A 23,194-nucleotide genomic window follows, 5' to 3' on the forward strand; every position below is an offset into this window, starting at 1 on the left:
CTCTAAAGCTTTGGTTTAAATAATTGCAAAAAAATGATTGGTTGCATATATATTCACACCCTTATTTTTATACTTGGTAGAAACTCATTTAGCAGGAATTAAAGCCGTGAGTATATTTGGGCAATCTTCTACCTGCTTTGTACACCAAGAAACTGCAATTTTCGCCAATTCTGCTTTGCCATTTTGGGTTAGAAGAGGACCCTTGGTGGGAAATTTTCAAACCATTCCACAGATTCGGAATGTGACTTAGCTTTGACCGGGCTACTCTGGAACAATGATTTTCTCGGTAATTAAGCCACTCCAATGTGGCATTTGCTGTACGCTTCGGCTCACTGACCGGCTGTTGACTGCAGCAGGTTTTCCTGCAAGATTTGGCTACATCTTAGTCCACTCATTTTGCCCTCGATTTTATCAAGTTTTCCAGTCCTTGATGCAGAGGAATAATCCCATAACATTATACCACCAGCATGATTCAGTGTAGGGATCGTTCTTTTGGAATCACGTGCTGCGTTAGATTTCTGCCTAGCATTGAAGCCAAATGTTCAATCTTGGTCTCATCAGGAAAGATAATCTTTCTCCACTTGGTATAAAGATCTTCCCCATGCTTTCAGACAATTTCTAGGCAAGATTTCATGTAGTCAGGCTACTATGGATAGTTTCTATCAACTCTGCAATGGAAAGCTAAACTGACAGAGCTGCCAGGCACCTCTTGGTGGGTACCCTGACAAGTGCCCTTCTGAGAGGGATATTCAGTTTTGTTCTAGACCAGTGTTGGCTAACCTGTGACACTCCAGGTGTTGTGAAACTACAAGTCCCAGCATACCCTTCCAGCAATAAGCTGCTATATATTGGCAAAGCATGCTGGGACTTGTAGTTTCACAAACACCTGGAGTGTCGCAGGTTAGCCAACACTGTTCTAGACAAATTCACAGTTATGCCACATTATCTTAATTTCTTTATGATGGATGTGATAGTGCTCTGGGGGATGGTAAACAGTTTGGATATCTCATTATAACCTTCTTCTGACCAGTGCTGATCATTAACATGTTCTATGTGAATTTTCTTTGAACTTCATGATGAAGCTTTGACCAACTGTAGGACCTCTCACAGACAGGTGTGTTTATTTTCAGATTACTTGAAACACTAATTGTACACAGGTGGGATCCAATTACTTATGTGACCTCTGAAGACAACTAATTACAGCAGGGTTTACTTGGGCAAAATGCTCAAGCAATCGTCTGTTTTATATTTGTAATTACTTAAGAAAAATGTTTAGCTATTTTGTTTTGGCATTGTGGACTATTATGTTTTTATCAGTGGTAGGGATTCTGGGATAAACCCATTATGATTCTATGATGTAAGAAAGTAAAATGTGTAAAAATCTCAAAGTGTTAAATACTTTTGATAGCCAAAAAGAGATGACAAAATAGGGAAAATGAAAATCATGTGTTTTCCCCTGTGATCATTTTACGACACCATTTACATTTCAAATCCCCCCTCCAAATGCTGCTCTTCAAGGATACTGGTCATGCATACTGCAGATACCCCAGACTGTTTGTGACAAATACACACTTTCAATGTGAGCATATGTCTGTGACTCTCTAAAGCTGGTCTAGTCTGTGGATTATGGCAGATTCCAGGGGACTTGGGTTGTGGAAGTGAAGCTTGGGAAGGAAGACTGTTTTCAGTACAGAGGAATGCAGTTGTCCAGGGTATTCCATCTCCTATGGTCAGTAATGTGGATAAAAATGAAGCATCTAAATTGATAGCTGTGATTCAGGTCCAATCAGGTGCCTCATTCAATGCACACCTTGGGCTTGAGTCATTAAGGAACGTAGCCCGCAAATGGGTGCTATTGTCAGCAGAAAATAACCTGCGCTTGCCCAGACCCGGACGGTACGCAATAGAACGCAGCCACGACCAAGTCACCTCTGAGTGCAAAGACACTTACTACAGCCACTGATTTAGGGGAGTGAACAGGGTGGGGAATGGGTGAACTCACGTAGGCAATATACAGTAAGGGTGTTCTCGTACAGTCATGTCCAAGACAAACTCAGGTGCACACAGAAGTGCGCTGGTTTCCTGCTGTATCTCTTGCTCTAACTGGGGGGCTAGTTTAAGTTCCGAGTACTAGTGCGGACGGCTGAGTATGAATGCATACACATGTGTTTGCCATCAGAGGCAACTGTAAAAATGTATTTTATGTACAGTAGACATTAAGGACAGACTAATAAATGTTTTACAATGTAAAAAAAGATATAAAAGAAAATGTTTTTACATTTCATAAATCATAAATCAATGGTAACATTATTGGATTAATTTTTTTTTTCCTGTGCGTTCTTTAGAGATTTTAAATTACACAAAGGTATTGTACGTACCCTGCGGTGTCTGCTCTAGCAGAGCAGAGTAAAACTACCCCCATAGTCATCACCACACGTATCTTTAGATCCGTTCCTTGTTGACTTCGGGAGTACACGGAGCCGATCTACGTACGGTATAAAACACACGCACAATGCGCTCAGTATGCTGCCTTAATGACTCAGGTCTCCCCTGTTTATAGAATAGCAGAATTACCTATCCAGTAAGTTCAACAGCACTAGGACCCAGCGCGGGCTGGGAGAGGGATGCCCGGGGGGCACACAGGCGGCCGCATCACATGACAGGGGATGTCATGTGATGCGGCCTCCTGTGCGCTGATGCGCTGCGACTGCAGGGGAAAGAGTTGTATTTTGCATCCGGGGGGGCGGCCGGCCGGCCTACCCTCCGGCCCGAGTAACGGTCTGCCCGAACCCCTGACTAGGACCTATCTTCACTCTCTGAAACACCACTGACTGCAGCCTGCTATCAGCGGGGGAATAACTGAGGTCCCAGTAGTGCAACAAAAGATTTGTTAGATAACTGTTTGAAGGGTTTGGCGACAGATGTAGACATTGCGGCTGTGTCTGGGTGTGGCCAGCGTGACATTTTTTAAACAATATCCATTTTAGCAAAAATAGATGAAAGTAAAGGTCACACAGATTACATTCTACAATATTATTATTTAGTGACCAGCTGAACATTTTAAGTGAAATAAACTTTTGTATATAACAAATTTGTGTTGCTAACAAAAATACAACAGAATGAACAATTAAAATAAGTAAAGAAATAAAGTTGTAATCACTAAAACATTGCAATGAGAGAAGGTTCAGTGCCAGAACATCTGGGCTCTGTCTGTTTACAGCAAGATGAGGGTCACTGTATACTTTAACCAGCAACATTTGTTTATATAAACTTTTAAGATGTGTGTGATTGGGGTCTGACCTCCTTATTGTATTCAGTCGTCATATCCTGCTCCTTTGTGTGTACTCTAAATGTAACCAATCAGATATTTGGAATGTTCACAGCAGTACAGAATATTTCAGGAGATTAGTAAGCTGATCTTATTGGGGACAGTGACGTGTCCAGTCATGTGATCGTGTTAGGACAGGGTTTTAAAAGATGTTGTGCATGTAATTCATACTTGCCAACATTTTTTTTTCCTTTTCCGGGAGATGCCGGCTGGGACGTGGGCGTGCAGGGGGCGGGGCTGCGAAATCGCGTCATTTTGGCCCCGCCCCCGTGACGGAATGACGCAAATCGCGTCATTTTACAGTGGGGGCGGGGCTAAACGCCGCGATTCCGGGTGAATCGCGGCGTTTAAACTAAATTTTTCCCCCTTCCTATCAGGGAGATTGCCACACTCGTCCGGGAGACTCTTGCAAAATGCGGGAGTCTCCCGGACAATCCGGGAGAGTTGGCAAGTATGATGTAATTACAATTTAAATGTTCCAGTTTAAAATGGCCACATGTTGTACAATCCAATCTTCCAATCCAATCTTCCAATCCAATCTTTTATTCTTAAATCAAACTGTGAAAAAACTAACATATATTTGGCCGACAATCTGTCTAATACACTCAAGTACGTTTGGTCAAATCAGCTGATTGCTTTCAGTGGAACAGTTTCATCCAAAAAGAACAGCTTGGAGCTGTACTGCAATCATAAGTTTAATGTCAAATGATCCTGCAACTGGCCTATATATCTATCAGATCGAAATTGTGCTGTGTGTGTAACCAAATCTGACTTAAAATCCAACTCAAAATGATGAGACTTCAAACGGTTGATTTACAGTGTTCGTACTCCAGTTGTACGTTGATGGGATAGCACAGAAATGCAATCATTCATTTGGTAACACAAAAAAAATGATGCATTGCAAAATGTTGCTGGTTTTTCAGGGTGTAACCAGGATGCGAGATCAGAATAGATCCAAAAGCAATAAAGATATTGTCACCTCTGGTATTTGAACCTCTTGGTATCCTGCCAGCAGTGTTTCTATGGCTACATGAGCTTTGTTGAGGAGGTGTAAAATAATTATTCCTTCCTCTTTTCACATCTGCCATCCTGCCAGAAATACACAGTGTTATCACTGGTCAAAGCACCGATAACTTTCACAGTGAAATAAGTGATTGTTCAGCCGAGATAACTAGTTACTGGTTTCAAAAGAACCTCAAAGTTGTTTTTAATCACATAGCGATAAGGAGCAAATCTCTTTGGCAAATAAAGTTTCTTAGAATATTACATTACACGCCACAAAAATAAAAGCCACAGTTTCATTCCGGTGTGAAAACCTTCCGTCTTGTGGTCTGGCTAGCTGTTTCGCCAACATCGTCCGCCACGTGTTGTTTAAAGGGCCTTTGACTTGCAAATTATTTAATGTAAATTGTAGATCTCTTCTTGGAGAGATGGATGCTACAGCTGCAAATGTTATTTTATGATGATTTTACATTGTGCATCTATCGATGTTATCGTGGAGTTATTTCTGTTTTTGCAATGCTCAACAGATGCAATTCGGAGGAGAAATTATGTACTTGCATTACTAAACATTTATTTATAATTAAAGTGAAAGTAAGTTATACATCCTGTCTCTTTAATGGGATTTTATATACACCGATTAGCCACAAAATTAAAGCCTCCTGCCTAAGTATTGTGTAGATTCCCCCTCGTGCCGTTAAAATAGCTCTGACTCATTCCGGCATGGACTCCACAAGACCTCTGATGGTGTCCTGTGGTATCTGTCACCAAGACGTTAGCAGCAGATCCTTTAAGTCCTGTAAGCTGCGAGGTGGAGCCTCCATGGCTCGGACTTGTTGTTCTAGCACATCCCACAGATGTTTGATCAGATTGAGATCTGGGGAATTTGGAGGTCAAGTCAACACCTTGAACCCATTGTCATGTTCCTCAAACCATTCCTGAACAATTTTTGAGTATTTGCAGGACACATTATCCTGCTGAAAGAGGCCACTGCCATCAGGGAATACCGCTGCCATGAAGGGTGTACTTGGTCTGCAACAATGTATAGGTAGGTGGTATGTGTCACAGTAACATCCACGTGAATGCCAGGACCCAAGGTTTCCCAGCAGAACATTGCCCAGAGCATCACACTGCCTCCGTCGGCTTGTCTTCTTCCCATAGTGCATCCTGGTGCCATCTCTTCCCCAAGTAAACGACGCACATTCACCCGGCCGTCTACGTGATGTAAAAGAAAACGTGATTCATTAGACCAGGCCACCTTCTTCCATAGCTCCATGATCCAGTTCTGGCGCTCATATGCCCATTGTAGGTGCTTCTGGTGGCAGATAGGGGTCAACATGGGCACTCTGACCGGTCTGTGGCTACACAGCCCCATACGCAGCAAGCTGAGATGCACTGTGTGTTCTGACACCTTTCTATCATAGCCGGCATTAACTTTTTCAGCAATATGTTCTACAGTAGCTCTTCTGTGGGATTGGACCAGATGGGCTGACCCCTGCTTGTGGCAAGTGTACAATGCTGAAACCTTCCTGATGGTCAATACATATCCCCCAACATTCCAAAAGAAAAAAAAAGGGCAAAACAAGTTCCGTACCCGCACTGTGCAGGACTGTAAATTGAGAGACATAAGTCAGCAATTAGGCTGATAGCAGCTGCAGAACCCAGTAGCAGGAAACGTAGCGTGAAAGGGGGAGTTCTGGTCCATGTGCCGACGAGGGCACCAATTAGATGAATGAAAAGCGCATTAGAAATTCTAATCTTTACGCATTTTTCGCGTGATGACCAGAATTCTAGTTAGTTAATTGAATAGAGTTCTGGTCATGAAAATTCTCAATCAACCTGAAATCGGTTATAAGACATCCTAAGAAAAGTGTAGTAAGGATCTGAAGAATTATGATAATGAATTTTCATCCTGATAAAAAAAAACCCCAAAAAAACAGTAAAAGGTAAAACAAAACAATAAAAACAATATATAATTGTATAACGTATCCAGATGTGTAACACAATAGTACCCTCATTTCTGAGCAGTGATTAGTTCAGAAGTTATAGGTCTGATATTGGGAATGTCAGTCCAACAAGCATCCAGAATATTGAATTATAATTTGGCCACTGGGGGGCTATGGGTGATATAGAGTATTATTTAGGTGACACAAAATGCTTATTTTCTGATTAGAAACTTTGATTAAAAATAATATATATATATATATATTTGAATTTCACAGAATTATTGAAGGATGAGGCAGAGCTCAGTAAGAGATTCCAGAGCTGGCCCTGGATGAGGGTACAGAAAGGAGAAAAGAGGAAAGAGAAGGATATGGTACAATTCCTAACATAGAATGTATTCTAACATCAGACACAGATTTATAAGGTGAGATAAGTTACAGTCCTTTAAAATAGGGAGAAAACATTTGTTAGGACTGTTACAGAAACGTGGTTAAGGGGGGCTGGAGAATGAGGAGGGAAAGGATAAGTATGTTTGTATAGGTAGAGGGGAGGAAAAAGAGAGGGGGACTGGGATCTGTGTCTGCATTAGAACTAAGAAGTTATAGGTGAGCAGTCTCTTCTGTGTGTGAGGTAGCGCCAGGGTCTGATTATCCAATAGGTTGATGAGGCTGCAGCCTAGGGCGCTAGGCTTTAGAGGGGGCGTGCAATTTTTTGGGATGCAAAATTGTGACAGGGAGAGGTATAAACTTATTAAATTTATTTTAAAATATAAGAGAATATCTGTTCTCCAAAGTAAAAATAAAAAAAATAAAATACAAATATAGTAAGGTTTTAATCTTGACGCATTCTCATGATAAAGGCTGAAGAAAATGAGTCATCTTGGGGCGGGCGCTTAAGGGATAAGCGAGTAGGAGAGACAAGGGTGACAACAAGCGCAGGCGTGACAGCCCCAACTCCACCTTCACATGTTCACCCCCAATAGCGCTCGTTCCTGCCTCCTTTCCGCTACACAGTTCTGATTCGAATGCCTACGAAAGGAGTAGCAACGATTGCCGTGACCCTTTAAACAACCAGGTGGAGCTGAGTTTTTATAAACATTCACATTGGTGGGGGAATGAAGGAAGCTGAATTTTAAATTAAGGACAGGTTCATACCTACCTACCGCCTATTAGCCTGGCGTGGAAGGTGAGAGGGCGCTATAAGCATATTAGCCTAGTGTGGACTGATCCCTTAATCTGGCCCTGGGCAGTGCTGAGCTCATATTGTGACAACTAGGCGCTACAACTACAAATAGAGCAATTGGTTGTGAGCGGTCGTGGATTATACTGGTGAGATGCTCAAACCTGTATATCTTCCAATCTTTGCTATCTAGGGTGAGCATCATAGGAGGGTCTGTTTTCTTCCAATTGAGTGCTATTAGGCATCTAGATGCAATGAGAATAAGGCCTATGAGTTTCTGGGCGAGTTTCGGTATATCTGGAATCGGGCGTGGTAGAAGATAAAAAGATTTGGTTTGAGACGCACTGGGGTGATTGCTAGAATTAGGTGACGTACTTCTTGCAGAAAGCCCTCTATTTTAGGACAGCTCTACCTGATGTGGGACAGGGTGCTCTATGGTCACAGCCAAGCCAAAATATACTTCTTTATCATAGTCACCATCTAGGGTTCAGCTCTTTTTATTCATAATAAGTGATTCTTTGGAATAATTTTTAACAAAGAGTTCTTATGCCCACCCTTGGCACTCAAATAGGTGTTTGAGTCTGCGTCTTTAGTGCTAAAAATAAGCCGCCGATAATTATTTTTTATTAAAAGATCCAACAATATCAGAGGCTGACTGTGTGAGCAACAGATTATTATTATTATTATTATTATTATTATTATTATTATTATTTATTTATAAGGCACCACAAGGTTTCCGCAGCGCCGAACACAGTACAAACAATGGACAGTACAGGGAATAACAGTGCAGAACAATAAACGAGTAATACCAAGACTTCAGATGCTCCAGGAAAAGCAAAAATATTGAGGTTGGAGCAGAAGAGAAGGTAGAGAGACAGGAGGGAGAAGGGCCCTGCTCATTACAGCTTACATCCTAAAGGGAGGGCAACAGACAATCGGCACAGAGAGAGTCAGAGGGGAGCAAGCGCAGCCTATTCAAAGGAGGATCCAGGAGATGAGAGCGAGCATGGAAAGAGGGTTAAGTGGAGGGCTGGTAGGCTTTGAGGAAGAGATGAGTTTTGGGTGCCCGTTTGAAGGAGCACAAGTTAGGGGATAGACGGATGGAGCGAGGGAGCGAGGGAGGTCATTCCAGTGCAAGGGGGCAGCTCGGGAGAAGTCTTGAATTCTGGAGTGGGATGAGGTTATTAGAGGGGAGGAGAGGCGACGGTCAATGGCCGAGCGCAGGGACCGGGCGGGAGTGTGGATGGAGAGAAGGTTGGAGATATAGGGGGCAGTAGAGTGGGAGAGGGCCTTGTAGGTGAGGGTAAGAAGTTTGAAAAGAATTCGATAGGGGAAGGGGAGCCAGTGAAGGGCAAGGCAGAGAGGTGAGGCAGAAGAGGAGCGGCGAGAAAGGAAGATGAGCCTCGCCGCCAACAGATAAATTACATTGATTAAAATTTAAAATCTATAATACAATTATCTTTGTCAATATAGCACCTCCCTGTGTATAAACTTAGAGGAAATGTTATTAGACCAGATAACAAAAAAAACATTCTCCCAATGCCCCATTAATAGATTCTAAAGACTCAGAATAGCTGATGATTTCACGGCAACACCGAAGGGTTGAAGGGAAAAGTGATCTTAATATTTAAAATAATTGCTCAAAAGAAAAGTAAATTAAATCAACAAATATGCATTTGACTCTCTAGAATATTAGTCTGCCTAATGTCTGTAGGTAACCAGCCTTAGTTCCACTAGATTCGTTTGACATGATCTCCTAGCAACAAATACAACCTGCCTCAGATCTTGCAATTTTTCAGACTCTCAAAAGTCAACAGTTTATTGTTATTTTTTTAAAAGTGATTCCAATAATTTCTATCGATTTGAGATTCAAATATATACAGTTACCAAACTCTTCATTACTGCTTTTTTGGATAATGGAAATACATTAGTTTTTCTCCATTCAATTGGAATTATATCAGTCAGCAGTAATTGGTTAAAGCGATTGATTAATGATGCTGCAAGCACTGCTTAGTTCTTATAATAATGTTAGTACGGACCATTAACTTATCTACTTTTAATTTCCAGAGTTCTAGTAACACCTGTTCTCTAGTAAATGTAGCTGTACCTACAGTGCAGTAGGTTTATATATTTCCTCTAGTATCGGTGACCCTTTCATTTTCAACAGTAGCTACAAAGCGAAAAAAAGAGTTATTTAGGCAGTCTACAATTTATTTGTATTGTTGAACATATCCACCCCCAGCAGTTTTTAGTCTTTCTTTTGTTTTCTGTTTGCATTTTTAGCATGTTGCATTCTGTGTTAACACATCAAATGCTTGAGGGTGTGGGACTACCCTCAAGCACACCTGAGTTTCACATGCAGGAGAAGAAGCAACAGATACAAGGAGATGACAAAGATATGCCTTAACTACGGTAATATTTGCAGAGAGGGACCAAGCCCAACAAAGAGAGACCTCTATATTTTCAAGGCCAGGATGCTAGTTAGAAGATGGGATCAATTATGTGAATAACAGGGTCTATTATTAGGACTATTGTAACCACTGGACCCCTTAAGCGGGTGTCCTGGTGTCCTGATATCTTGGTGTCCACTAAGGATCAGAACTCATTGACAACTGCTCATAAGCTGTGGGACTACTTCCTTCAAGTGTATGGCTAATCTCAGAGTTTCCACTCTGGCCAAGGAGACAGTTTTGAGTCTAGGGGACTGAGAAGCTGTTCCAGGTCTACCGTATTAGGGAGTCTTGAACAACCACTTGCCACCCAGAGGATATAAAATGTGTAAGAGGTTAAACCGTACTCTGCTGAACATGCTCCGAACCTTAGAAACCAGGATCGTTGGGCTGAGCACAACTCTGTTGGGGGTACAACAACAGCCTACTGTACACACCTTTTCGCCTTATGTTCCGAAGAGTGGACGTACCCCAATTAAACTGTTGGTAGAACACCCAGGACTGTTGAGCAGTAGACATGCGATTTCTGGGTAGCTGAGCACAAATAACATTTAGACGTGATCTATGCTATTGGGATCTGCAAAATTCCCCCAATCGAGTGTTTGAGTGTATCACAGAGACGGCAGCCTCATCCGAGGGTCCATTCTTCACACTGGGCTCTGAATGGGCACTAGGGGCTGCATGGCACTCACATTTGGCAGCCACCATTTTCCTGGTGCCCAGGTCTTCATTGATGACGTGTGGGAGGAAAGAAGGACGGAAGTGTTATAAGTATAAGGTAAAATAAAATGAACAAAGAGGCGGTGATGAGACAGCGAAATGCGTGAAGTAACTATATCAAGAGAAAGGATAGTTAGGAAGTAAAAAAGTGGTTAATAAAATAAAAAGAAGATTGGGCGTGATGAGAACTAATAATGTGCACTGTATTGCACAGGGAGAACAAGATAGGAGACCAGGGTAAACAAAGAGAGAAAATAATCATCATCATCATCATCATCATCATTTTTTTATATAGCGCCAGTAAATTCCGTAGGGCTTTACAATTGTATTTTTATTTAAAGCCAACTGCTTTAAATAAACGCATATATGATTGTTAATGTCATTGGACTTACTGTTACTCTATAGCTTCATATATTACACTTCATTTACTAAAGGATTTGACTTATACTGCCACCTGCTGGTTATAGTGGAGACTTCTGTAGGAGTGAAGCTAAAAATGTATCTCCCATTTACTGACATTTTCAACAATATAAATCAAGCGTGATCCAAGCTGTTGTGGGGAGTGTATGAGGCCCTCTCTCCGTCCCCCTTATCTGTGCCCTGGATGTCAGTGTGAGGTGTGTCTTACCCAATGCGTTTCAGACCTGTGCCCAGAGACGCATTTCAAACGTATAGGGAATGATTGACTAATGCAAAATACAAATGTCTGTATGTACCATAGAAGCCAACTTTTTAAAATGATTGGGGGTGCTCACATGTCTTCTCCACCTTATGGCTGAAAAATGTCATTGCATAGATACGGTCAGTGGCGGCAGCACAGACATTGGGCAGCTCCTATGTACCAACCTCATGATCACAAGAATCAGAAATGCGTTGGGTGTTGAGTGCAGAGGATATGGGGGGACGGTTTACAGAGCTGTGATTGCGTGAATTGCGTCATTAAGTCCCTTCTCTGCCCACTTCAATAGCAAAGTGGGTGATATCTGGGAGGAAGACTTCTGGAAATGTGGGAGTCTCCCACACTTTCCGGGACAGTGGACATGTATGCTTTAGAACTGTCATACTTTGCAAGCATCATATTTTGCACCAACCTATTGACACTTTCTCGCGCAGACCTTTTTATATCTCTATAATCATACCTTCCAAGTGTCCCGATTCTAGCGGGACAGTCCCGAGTTCAGTGGACTGTCCCGCTGTCCCACCCGACTTACAATTTGTCCCGCTATCAGAGAGCCACGCTTTGTTTCCATAGCAGCCAGTTTCCCCGGTGGTCTAGGACAGGGGTGTCCAACCTTTTAGCTTCCCTGGGCCACATTGGAAGACGACGAGCTGGTTTGGGCCGCACATAAGATACACTAACAAGAACGATAGCTGATCATCCAAAAAAACATAGAAAACATAGTATATATATATATATATATATATATATATATATAAATATATAATCACTTTTTTTTCAAATCCCCCCTATACTATATATATCTAGGAGGTAGTGGGGCAGGACACCTGTCCAAAAAGCGCTACTGTGCATGCACAAACAAGGAAGTTCTTGGGTGGTGATTGGGCTCCACGGGGGTGGGCTTATTTGTCCCTCTTTTGGAACTCAAAATGTTGGAGGTATGCTATAATTCCCTTGTAGTTTCTGGAAAGGAGGGAAAGTGTTGGAGATAAAAAGAGGCTCCATGGGTTTGTGGATGGTGATGTGCTGGAACAGCATTAAATATAACTCCAGAATTAGTAATGTCTTAGACCTGCTTGCAGCAGTGACTGTCCTCTGCTGTAGGATTTCCTCCACATCATTTAGTTGTGTTAGTGAGGGAGGGGGGTCAGGAGGAGGAACAGACACTAACACTTCCCCTGGCTGTCTTATTCAGCAGAGAAGTCATCTGTGGCCGGTCTAGTCACACAGAAGTCAGACTGCCGGAGGGACTGGAGATACCTGGATGGATCCCCCATCCCACCTCACACAGGTACAGACTGCCTGGGGCCCTGGGGCCCTTGTACCCCAGCTAATCTGCTACATACTACAGCCATCCCTTATCCTTTACAGACCTTTCTAAACATCTGCAGCTGAATGTCTGCAAGAAATACATTGTTAGAGCTGAAAGTTTTCCTGTTTGGTAACATTGACTAATTGTCGAGTTGTTCTACATAGGGGATGGATTTATTTTCTATTCTCATTTGTATCTTCAGCTGCACAGATCAGATTCTCCCTGCAGAATACAAGTCTGAACAACTGCAATATGAATGTAATGTTTAAATCCCTGGTTGTGTATGCTGGATGGAATTCTTAGTATATGTTCCTATTCTGTATGTACAGACAAATGAACAGTACTACTTCTCTGGGTGTTATTCTCATTATCTGTTATTATTCTGTACGTATGGACAACCGCACAGTACCACTTATCTTAGCTCTGTATGCTCGATAGATTTACCAGTATATGTTATATGCATTAATTACTGAATACAGCAATTTAGTTTGTTCTGTATGTTGGATGCAATATTTTGCATCTCTTTGTGTTCTGTGTGTATGGGGTACTGCACAGTACCACTTCTCTCGTTCTGTATGCTGTGTGTAATTCTCAGTATATGTTCCTATTCCGTATGTGTGGCGTACTGCACAGTACCACTTCTCTCATTCTGTATGCAATTCTCAGTATATATTCCTATTCTGTATGCACGGTGTACTGCACAGTACCACTTCCCTTGTTCTGTATGTTGGAGGTGTTGCTAAAAATCTCTACTCGCGCCGTGTGTATGGACACTCGCACAGCACCACTTCCCTTGTTCTATATGCTCAGTAGCTATTATATTTTAGTGCTGTTTATTTTAAAATATCTAAACCGAATATTTAAAATATTTTATTTTATAAGCACGCCCAATGCTTCAGCTGTATTAGGGAGATGAGTGATATATTAACGTACGTAGAGCATCTTGTGAGATATATATCTTCCTGCAATTAAATGTGTCAAAATCACTCTACGGCTACCAGAGATACATGTTCATCAGCAGCACAGATCTTTAATCCAGGGGTAGAGCTCCGAGTCGGATACGTCTCCCGACTGGTGTATCTGCAGGGCTGTGCTCACCTCTATCTAAAACAGAGTTATGTGAATGTACCTTTACTGTGCTGGGCTTACTGTTACATCCCCTACTCTTCCCCGTTCCTCTTCTCCAAGTGTAAGTCATGGATGTGCAAAAAGTGTAATGTGGACGCAGGGAGCACATTTTGCTGTAATAAATTGAGCTGTGTCCAACTCTTAGTGAGACTGTATACCTGTGAATGTGTGGTCACTTTACTATAACAGAGAAGTGAGATTATGGCCTCTGTTTATTAACGTGCGGTGATAACACCGATTTTCTATTGCGCTTATCGCAGGGATAGAATTTATCGCCGCAATTTATTATTGAAATATCGTCGGATCAGGTGAGCGATGCTCAGCACCCAGAGATATTGGCTGTCGGCGGTAACAGAAGTCTGACCGCTTCACCGTCTTAGTGCGTCTGCGACATGACTTTGTGTATGTGCGGTGGAGCTTGCAGACATCACTTGGGCTTCAAGTTTCACTTACCAGAACAAAGCAAAAAATTGTTAAAAAATTTATAAAAAAAATAATAAACAAACAATGAATTATGCAGGTATTCCAATGACAAAAAACTGTTGTAAATAAAAATAGCATTTTTTTCTTTCAGTGTCTAATCCGCCATGATCCTTGTTAATAGGTCTATTTATAAAGTAGAGAAAAGTGTTATCTCCAAAGTAAACTGGGGATAATTTAATAATAAGTTGCGCTGTTAACAGGTTTTCTGTCACTGCGATATAAAATCTGTGATATCGCAGTATATAATAAATAGGGGCCTTTGCATGGGCAGCACGGTGGCTCAGTGGTTAGCACTTCTGCCTTACAGCACTGGGAGGAGTTTGCATGGGTTTCCTCCTGGTGCTCCAGTTTCCTCCCACACTCCAAAAACATACTGGTAGGTTAATTGGTTGATAACAAATTGACCCTAGTCTGTGTCTGTGTGTCTGTGTGTGTGTGTGTGTGTGTGTGTGTTAGGAAATTTAGACTGTAAGCCCCAATGGGGCAGGGACTGATGTGAGTTCTCTGTACAGTGCTGCAGAATTAGTGGCGCTATATAAATAAATGATGATAATAATAATAATGGCGTATTTGCAAGAGAGGGCTTTTCTCTACCTAATAGAGAGACCCGTGTGTCTCATGAATGTTCAGTTTCATTTACGAGAAAGGCAGAAGACGCTTTTTTAAATGACCTGGCAGTAACACATATACGGACGCATCAACCATGGAAATATTAGAGCCCATTACTAACAGTGCATGGATGTACAAAAATTGCAGTAAACCATAGAATCTCTTCGTCAATGTCTTGCATTTTGTTTTAGACACCTTTCACCACTGACATCCCGTCTCACTGCTTAGTAATTGTCACACTGAGGGTCTGATTTATAGTGAGACGTACGCCCGTTTAGATAGCGTATCTTTTTTATTTTGGCATCGTACATCAGCAAGTGCTGCTAATCAGACTTGCGTCTTTTTGCCTCCCTACGGTTGAAGAGGCGCAACAGGGGGAGGGAAGGGATGTTTGAACAATTGCGGACGGATTCAGACCGAGACGTAGTGGCAGGTTTGGCTGAAAAGTCGGCTTTGTTTGCGGGTGGTCAAGTTCAGGTGTAAGTAAGTAGCGGATGATGATGATGATGAGGAACACCCCATAGGCAAACCGAGGGGGGGTTTCTTAGTGCCTGGAAACCCCACTCCAAGCCTGAGGCACTGTATAATTGAGGTGGCTGGACCCTGCCCCAGCTTCACACGGCTCTGCTTGAAAATGGAGAGCTGCGTGCACCTAACAGTAGTGCATGCAGCATTGCCCTTGTATATTATGGGGATAGGAAGAGTTGGAGAGCAGCCAAGCACTGTCTAATATATAGCCACGCCCCCATGCATGCTGGGCACTCCCACTGGCGGTGTGGTGTGGAAACCCCCCTCTACAAATCCTGCGTTTGCCCCTGCACCCGACCTAGTGTAAGGTCCCTAAAGGAGATGTGCCTCACAGGGCGACTACCTCCTAATACCTCCGAATTTACCACGATCCGCGTGGATGACTGGATCCCACCTCGGTCCCGGTTTGGGTTTTCTCCGGACGCCCGCAAGTAACGCCTAAGAGGGAAACACACAGTTAAACCGAGTCTACCAAGTAAGGGCTGTCCGAGACTACGGCAAGGGACGAAGACACGGTCAGTCCAAGCTCCTTGCCGCCTCCTCACTTTGTTCTTGCCAAGACGCGGGGGACTTCAGGCACTGAAGGCCAAGACTAATCCGAGGACTAATCCCGCCTCAAGTGCCTCACACACCTGCCGGTGAGGGCCTAACCGAAAGGAGGAATCGAGCGTGATACTCACCGGGACACTCCCACTTCCGATCCGGTTCTCCTGCACCTTCCCGACTCCTGCGGATGACAAGACACACAGCCTCCCTCTTCGCTCTCCGTGAACTAAGATGGCACCCACAAACTGGACTAACTACAAACGGCGACCCGACCCTAACAACGTTCTAATGGTCGGCAACGCAACTACGTCAAACACTAGGACTAACTAAATGTGGTGCACTAACGGAACTACTAGTTACACGCTACGGGGAACACCAGCCGGTGTTCACAGCCTAAACCGGAGGGCGGTTCCTAACCCCCTCACCCAGGTCTTACCAAGAAGCTGCCTTCTTGCTATGGAGTCACACACAGGCCCTAAGTACGGGTTCTTTAAGCCCGGCTGAGGCTCAGTAAAACAGCACACTAACCCGCGGGCCGACTGCCGCACGGAACAGCCGATCGAACTGAACCGCCCGACTGCCTGTACTCGGGTATCTCACACGTGTCCCTTCGTCCGGAACCACAGGTCCACCTGCACGGAACCGGCCTTGAGGACCCTTGATCAGAACCACGGCCGCCCCTGGAACTGCCTCAAGGTGTGCTGCACTGCCACCAACTCACTCAGCCACCCCCCTTGGGTACCAGTGTGACCCCGGGGACCTAAGGGACAGGGACACTACGTGTGTTCTCCCCTGACTATGTGTATGCTGTTACTTACACTTGTCCCCACACAGCACGGGTTAGCACAGGAAAACCACAGGAAACAAGAGCCTACCTTTAATGGGGGCCTGACGTCTTGCCCCTGGACACAGTTAGAACGCACACCAAAATACTGTAATGTAAACTACACTCGCCACACAGACAGAATAAATAGATACAGTCTACAGTACTTTGCCGCTACTTACCCGAACACACCGCTGCTAGCCAACCAGCAGGTTGCTACAGCACCACGGGAGCCTACGCTCGACCGTACCTCCTAACCACGTGTGCTCACCTCACACAGGACCGCGCCTACTCTCACGAGGCTCCCACGCCTCTACCTCACACCACCAGGGCCTTAGGCCCTGCACACCATGGGTCTCTGCCCAGCTACACACAGAGCCTTCTGCTCTGACTAATGGGCCTCAGCCCCCTCTCTAACCCAGGGCTCTGAGCCCACTCACTAGGGCCTTATGCCCTACTACCTAGGGGGTCCTAGCCCCTGCCTGAGGCCTGTGGCCTTCCTAACTAGCTGAGGGCCTTGTGCCCTTAATAGCAGATGGGCTACCAGCCCCTAACCAGGCCCTCTGGCCTTCCTATGGCCTCTAGGCCCCTAACTACCTAAGGGCCTTGTGCCCTTGTACCTCTGGGGCTCTGACTCCCCCTTTCTAACTAACAGGGGCTTGTCCCCTTTATATCAGTATACTAATGGCCTACTGGCCCACTACTTCGTTGGGGCCTAGTGCCCAGGTCCCTGGGCCTTGTGCCCCTACTATAGAGTGCCAACGGGCCTTGTGCCCGACTTTATTATATGTACTGCGGGCGTGGGCCCGGGAGAGGAGTTGCCTGGCAAGGCCTTACCTGGGGCTGTCTTCGGGGAGCTTCTCCTGGACTCCTTCCCCGCCTGCCGCTGCTTCTCTGCTCTGCCGCCGGCTTCTGCTTTTGATCCCGCCGGTCTTCAGGCAGCAGAGGCGCTCTTAGCCCTAACAAGGGCTCTCTGCCGCCACTGCTGGTCTCCGCTGGCTTGTCTTCTGGTCTTGATCCCGCAGCTCTCCGCGACACGTCCTCTTCTGACTCTCTCCGCCGTCGAACTAAACATGGCGGCGCGCGCGCCGACTTAAATAGTCGGCGCCGCGCTAGCGTCATCACGTAGCGTCGACGCGACGCCACGTGATGACATGGCGGGCCCGGATTGGTCCGTCGCCATGCTTCTTTTTGAAATGGCCGGGAGGTGAGCCCTGATTGGCTCACCGTCCCGGCTGAACGGAGTGGACCGCCGCCCGAGGGATGACGACGGCCCCGGACAGGTAAGTCCTCTACATTTCCCCCGTTTTTAATGTCGGCAGTCCCTGCCGACAAAACCCTGGTCCACACGAAATCCGGGTCAGTATAACGTCCTCCAGGCTGGCCCAAGTTTGGCCGCTGCGATCTTCTGGGTTGAAGCGGCGGTGTCGGAAGGTCCAGGTCCACTGGAGTAGCATCTGGAGTAACAACGTCGTCGGCGGTCATTGGTGCCCACCAATCCACCCCCGTCGGGGCGGGTATAGGATCTGGCTCACTTCTCTCCTGGACGTCGGAAGGCAAATCCAGAAAACCACAGGGACGTAACATATTCCGATGTAGCACCCGCGGTCTTCCAGTCCCTTCCGCAGGAACCACCTCATACAAAGGAAGGTCAGGAGCCATGCGCCGTTGCACTACATGTGGCAACACTTCCCACCGATCGCTGAGTTTATTTCCCAACCTCTTAACTCTTACCAGTACCCGCTGACCCACTACGAAGGGGGAAGCCGTGCTGTTGGTTGGCCCGTGATGGACTTTGGACCGTAGCTGCCCCCTCACCACGTCCCCGGCAATCTTCAGCTTCCTCTTCTGCTCGGTCACCCAGCCGCTGGGAGTCCATCTGTCCGCTTCTTCGGGGACGGACAAGTCCAAATCACGCCACTCCCTTCCAGGCCGCCCAAACAAAAGGAAGTATGGGGTATAACCGGTGGTACTATGTACCCGGTTATTGTATACCCACACCAAGTCCTGCACGTACTCCGGCCAGCGGTTCTTTTGCCCAGCCTCCAGAGCCCTGAGCATTTGCAGCAAGGTCCGATTGCACCTTTCACAGGCGCCATTACCTTGAGGGTGATAAGGAGTGGTCCGGGACTTCTGTACCCCATAAGTGTCACACAGACCCTCCATGAGGCGTCCCTGAAAACAGGCTCCTTGATCCGAGTGAATTCGCTCCGGGCACCCATACCTCCGAATGAAGTGCTCCACAATGGCGCGCGTAGCTGCTTCCGCCGTCTGATTTCGTGTGGGCACAACGACGGTGAACTTTGTAAAGTGGTCGGTCATGACCAACGCGTAGCTATGACCACTACTTGACTCCCCAACCAGGACGTAATCAATCATAAGCAGCTCCAAGGGTCGCCCCGTCTGAATGGTTTGCACGGGCGCATGCTGCTCTCCAGCCTTACTTACCCCACATCGTGGACAGGCTCGGCAGACCTCTTCCGCCAACGCCTTGGCGCCAGGTACGCAGTACTGTCTGCGTAGCCATTGATGGGTCTTGGCCGCCCCGAGATGAGCGCCTTTTTCATGGGCTTCCAGTACCAAGTTCCGCGCCATGGACTCAGGCACCACCACCTGCCATACAGGACGGAGCTCTTGCTCCAGGTAGGCTCGGCGAACTAGCACCCCTTCCCTCACTGCCAGTTGATCCCATCTGTGCAATAGCCGTCGTCCGGCTATGGACAGTCGACGCCGTTCTTCACTAGAGGGCCAATGTCCCTGTTGCTTCCATCGGCGGACACACCGCAATGGAGCATCCTGAGCCTGCCGTTCGGCCCAATCTACGGTCGTCTTGGGCACACTCAGAGCACAAACAGGAGATGTCAACTGGGTCAGATCCGGGATCTCCTCCCCTTCTCTGTCCTCATCACTAGGCCCCTCCGGCCCTTGCAGGGGATAACGGGACAACGCATCCGCATTTCCATTAGCCTTTCCGGGTCGATACCGGATCTTATATCCGAACTTGGCCAACCGAGCCATCCAGCGCTGTTCCAGCGCCCCTAACTTGGCCGTGCCCAAGTAGGCCAAGGGATTGTGATCGGTCACTATGTCGAACTCAGCGCCGGTCAAGTATTCCGTGAACTTTTCGGTTACTGCCCAAACCACTGCTAACAACTCCAGCTTAAAGGCACTGTAATTATCGGGGTTTCTTTCTGAATCCCGCAGGCTCCGGCTTCCGTAGGCAATGACCCGTTCTTTGCCGTCTTGGACTTGTGCTAGCACGGCCCCCAGGCCCTTGAGACTTCCATCAGTATACAGAACGAAGGGCTTTTCGAAGTCAGCGTACGCCAGCACTGGAGCCGTCGTCAGGTCTTCTTTGAGCGTCATGAAAGCCTTTTCCTGAGCGTCTCCCCAGGCTATGGCTTGATTCTTAGCCGTAGTGGCAACGCCCCTCAATAATTCGTGTAGCGGGCCAGCCACCTTCGCGAAGTCTTTGATGAATCTCCGATAGTAGCCCACTAACCCCAGAAATGCTCTCAGTTCCGTCACCGTTCGAGGGATCTTCCAGTCCAACACCGCAGAAACCTTATCCGGAGTGGGGCTCACCCCATCCCGGGACACAATATGTCCCAGGTATTCCAACCGAGATTTCAGAAGATGACACTTTCGCGGCTTCAACTTCAGGCCGAACTTCTCCAAGCGCTGTAGGACGACGTCGAGACGATCCAGATGTTCCTTGACCGTGGGAGCGAAGATGATGATATCATCCAAATAGATCAGGAGAGCGTCGAAGTTCAGGTTTCCCAGACATCTCTCCATTAACCGTTGGAAGGTGGCGGGAGCATTAGTGAGCCCAAACGGCATCCTACAGAACTCAAACAGACCCATTGGTGTGATGAAGGCCGTCTTCGGCCGGTCCTCTGCCGCCACTGGTACTTGCCAGTATCCGCTGGCAAGATCCAGAGTGGAGAAATATCTCGCCTTTCCTAGCGCAGCTAGCGACTCCTCAATCCTGGGCAATGGATACGCGTCGCGGACAGTACAACTATTCAACCGCCGATAGTCCACACAGAACCTGATAGCGCCATCTTTTTTTCGTACTAAGACGATAGGAGCTGCCCACGGGCTCTTACTTTCGGTAATCACGTGGCTATCCAACATCTGCCTAATCATCAGCTTGACCTCTTGGTACAACTTGGGCGGGATTGGCCGATATCTCTCCCTAATGGGCAGACTGTCTCCGGTACGGATATTATGTTCCAGTTCCTCCGTGTACCCAAAATCCTCTTCACTTCGGGAGAACACTTTCTGTCTGGCCCACAATATCTGCTGTAAACGGGTAACATCTCGAGGCTCGATCCCTTCCAAGGAAACATCCATTTGTTCCAAAATGGTGTTGCCGTTCCACTCGCGGGACAGGCTATCGTCACCCTCCACCTGGACCGCCAGGCCCCCTTGTTGTCCTGACGCGGGTTTGAGACGTATCTGCCGGTCATCTCCAATCTGTTCTGCTTCTACGGCGATAACTCGAGCGACAGTCGTACCAGGCCCCATCGTCTGAGTATGGTCCTGCACATTACATAACCGCACGGGTACCCTTCCTCGATGTACCCTGGCCAACGCACGGGCTACAAGAGGTCCTTCCGCCGTTCGTTCCGGACTGACCGGTTCCACCAACACCACTCTTCCCTCTAATCTCCGGTTTGTCCTCACTTCCATATATTGCAGCACCTCCTGACCAGGGGGTACTTCGACCGTCTGTCGATAGTTGGTCCGTAGGTAGCCAAGGAGCTCCAGTCCCGACTCAGTCGGTTCTTCATCACACCGTCGTACCATTCTCTGGAAAACCTGCTGCACGGGCCGGGGTACGTCCAACTCTCTCCAGTATCGAGCCCCTTTGGCGTGGAATAAGGCCTGATCCAAATTTTGTAGGGCGTTCATCCCCAGGATCACCGGGCCATGACGAAGCTCTTTTCCACCAACCACCAGAATGCCCTTCTTTCCCAAGGTCTGTCCGCATACTTCAATTTCCAACCAGACTACTCCCACGACAGGGATGGGCAAATTGTTGGCGGCGGTCAGCTTAATCCACGTTTGGGCCCGGCTCTTCTGCAGGTGAGCGTAGTTTTCCAGGAAACACCGCTCCGACATAGTGGTCACCTGAGACCCCGTATCCAGCAGACACTGTTGTGGTTTACCCCCTAACGTGGCTACTACGGTAGGGCACTCCCCCACCAAATCAGCAGAGTTGGTGAAGTTGGGGTTTGCCCCCATCTCCCCCGCGGGTGGCCCTTTCACCGCGAGGGACTCTAGTTTAACGGTGCCTGGTTTGGAGGTTCGGGACAGTTTCGGGCATAATGTCCCACGCGTTGGCATCTCCAGCAGCGAACGCCCGGTCTTGGGCCCTGCTGGGACCTGGGGGCGCTTCGCCGTTCCTCCATAGGTCCCCCTTCACTTCGGCGATCCCTCGGCCGACGGACTTCCTGCCGCAGTTGGGCGACTTCTTCCTTTATGGCTAAGAGAGCTTCCTTTAGATCTTTCACACAACTCTCCAACGGTTGGGCCTCTGCTTCGGACGGGCTACTGGTAAGCAGGACTTGCTGGGGCGCTACCGCATAAGGCCCGTAGTGATCATCTCTGTCCCGGGACACAGCCTCCGCTTGTATTTCCTGGAACGCCAGGTGAGGTTGGTCCCGCACCTTGTCCAGTAGAATGTGCCGGAGTGGCACGTTCCAGAGCCCCAGGGCAAATTGGTCTCGCAGTAGCACATCCGAGTCTCCCATGGCGGCCGACCCCCGTGGGTCTCTCTGCCAGAGTTCTCCCGCCAATTCTAGGAGAGCGTTGCCAAACTGGGTTAGACTCTCGTCTTCTCTCTGCACACGCCCGAAGAACCTCTTCCTCAGAACTGCCGCAGAGGAGGTGTCACCGTACAATCCTCCCAAGATTTTGAAGATGGCGTCCAGGGTGTCCCTATCTGATTTGGGTCGAAGAAGAACCGTCTTCCTGGCATCCCCTTCCAGGGCGTTCAGAGCCAGCTCCACCTTCATGGCACCGGTGATATGATACAACCGGGCAGTGCCATGCAGCCGTTCCTGCCAGTCGGCGAAAGCAAGATTCTTTCCATCGAACTTCGGCAGGTGGGACAACGCGGCACCCACAGCCATCACATTAGGCGGGTTGCGCTCGGGGGAAGGCGTGGTTGGTCGTGAATCCGTCATCACGAACGCGGATCCTGCCGACTACGCCAAAATGTAAGGTCCCTAAAGGAGATGTGCCTCACAGGGCGACTACCTCCTAATACCTCCGAATTTACCACGATCCGCGTGGATGACTGGATCCCACCTCGGTCCCGGTTTGGGTTTTCTCCGGACGCCCGCAAGTAACGCCTAAGAGGGAAACACACAGTTAAACCGAGTCTACCAAGTAAGGGCTGTCCGAGACTACGGCAAGGGACGAAGACACGGTCAGTCCAAGCTCCTTGCCGCCT

At 47.0% G+C, this 23,194-nt stretch overlaps 1 protein-coding gene across 1 annotated transcript in view; it reads left to right on the top strand.

Annotated features, from left to right (window-relative positions):
• The first annotated feature begins 12,475 nt into the window (after positions 1 to 12,475).
• The window catches only part of GPBAR1 (G protein-coupled bile acid receptor 1), a 32,426-nt gene continuing 21,707 nt past the window's right edge, over positions 12,476 to 23,194 (top strand). The window contains exon 1 of the mRNA XM_075178687.1: positions 12,476 to 12,590. The gene's annotated coding sequence lies outside the window, so the exon portion shown is untranslated. The remainder of the gene's footprint in view (positions 12,591 to 23,194) is intronic.

Source organism: Mixophyes fleayi, chromosome 7, assembly GCF_038048845.1.
Source record: "Mixophyes fleayi isolate aMixFle1 chromosome 7, aMixFle1.hap1, whole genome shotgun sequence".
Lineage (NCBI taxonomy): Eukaryota > Metazoa > Chordata > Amphibia > Anura > Limnodynastidae > Mixophyes > Mixophyes fleayi.